The sequence below is a fragment of the Belonocnema kinseyi genome, chromosome 1, assembly GCF_010883055.1.
Source record: "Belonocnema kinseyi isolate 2016_QV_RU_SX_M_011 chromosome 1, B_treatae_v1, whole genome shotgun sequence".
NCBI classification, from domain to species: domain Eukaryota; kingdom Metazoa; phylum Arthropoda; class Insecta; order Hymenoptera; family Cynipidae; genus Belonocnema; species Belonocnema kinseyi.
Window position 1 is genome coordinate 169,323,156 of NC_046657.1, and position 1,874 is coordinate 169,325,029.

Here is a 1,874-nt window from a genome sequence, read left to right on the forward strand (position 1 = left end):
CGGTTTTTACCACGCAAGGAAGACGAGGATAATTTTGACCTCGCCTCTCGTTCCGACGAAGGTAGCGTACTCTCGAAATGTGAAAATATGGAGACAGAACCAGAAAAGGACAGTGAAGTCCAAATGTTTAAAAATGTATTTGTTGTGATAGATGGATGCTTGGAATATAGTGAAGATAAAATTTTTATGGGAAATGGATATGTAGCCCACTTTATCTCGATGGATTGTAACCTAAATTCTCCCATCAGTCAGGAGTTAATAAAAAATAAGATGATAGTCGAAAATGATTTAAAAGCTCAGAAACTCGTCCTTGGTGAGACGACTGTGTTTAACGTAGGCGGACGTTATATCTTTAATATTGTAGTAAAAAATAAAGAAAATGATAAAACATTTATAAATATTTTTTCTAGAGGTATTCAAGCCCTGAAAAGGGCTATGGAAACATTAAAAGTAGACAAAATATAAATATCAAGTATAGGAAATGGTCTCGATGACTTATCTTGGCCCACAACTGAACAGATTTTGAGACAAAATTTCGCAAAAAGCGGAATCCGAATCAAGGTCTGTTCTGGCGAAATTATATTCCCAAAAAGGTCAGATCGCGAAGGAATTATAAGAGAATTCCATGAGTCCACTGTAGGGGGACACAAGGGAATCTCTAAAACCTATTGGCGAATCAGGGAAAAATATTATTGGAAGAACATGAAAATTTATATACAAAATCAACTCAAACTTTGTAAAAATTCTCAGTTAAATAAATTAATTCGGATAAAAACACGCCAACCTATGCAAATTACCGATACGCCAAAGAAACTATTTGAGAAAATTCAGATCGATATAGTGGGACCGTTACCAAATACCGTTCGAGGTAACAAATATATCCTCACGATTCAGGATAATTTTTCAAAATTTTCTAACGCCATACCACTTCCCAAAATGGATGCAGTGCACGTTGCACATGCAATGGCGGAGCAATTCATTTCTCGATATGGTTGCCCAAAAGCAATTTATACCGATCAAGGAACCCAATTTACGAGCAAAATAATGAACGTATTTTGCAAAATATTTAAGATCAAACAAATCCGATCTACTGCCTTCCACCCACAATCTCTCGGATCACTCGAACGAAGTCACCATAAGCTTGTTGAGTATCTCAGACAATTTGGAAATAAACAAAATTGGGATTTGTGGCTTCGTTATGCAATATTCTCGTATAATACGCAAGTCCACGAATCAACCAGTTTTGCACCGTACACCCTAGTTTTTGGGAGAGAAGCGAACTTCCCAAACAGTTTTACGGAAAATGCACCTCCACCCACTTTTATTCAATATCTTAGGAGTTTATTTCAAAAATTAGTAGATGTCCAATCCCTTGCCTTTGCGAGATTAGAAAAAGCGAAAAATAGGAGTAAAAAATACTACGACGAAAAAGCGAACCCAAAGAATTTAAAAAATGGAGATTCTGTTAATTTAATTAAGGAACCCAAAAATTCAAAACTGGATCAACATTATACTGGTCCTTATATAATAGAAAAACTTGTCGGAAATGCTAATGCACTAATTAGAATATCGCCGATGAGGACAAAATTGGTCCATGTAAATAAATTAATATTGGTAACTACTCCTTTGAGAATAAGGGACTGAAAACTTATTGTAAAAGACTCTGCGAATTATCTGGACCAGTCTTTTGAGATTTAAACCTTTGGAACATTGAAATTTTTTTGAAATTTTAAGTTGACCTAATTATACAAAAAAATATAAAAATAAGTTGAAAAAAGCACCCTTATGTAATTTAAAGGAATTCTACTAGTCTCATTATTCTTAAAGCTAATTTCGGATTTTTATTATTTCAAAATTCTTATTCCTATTATTTT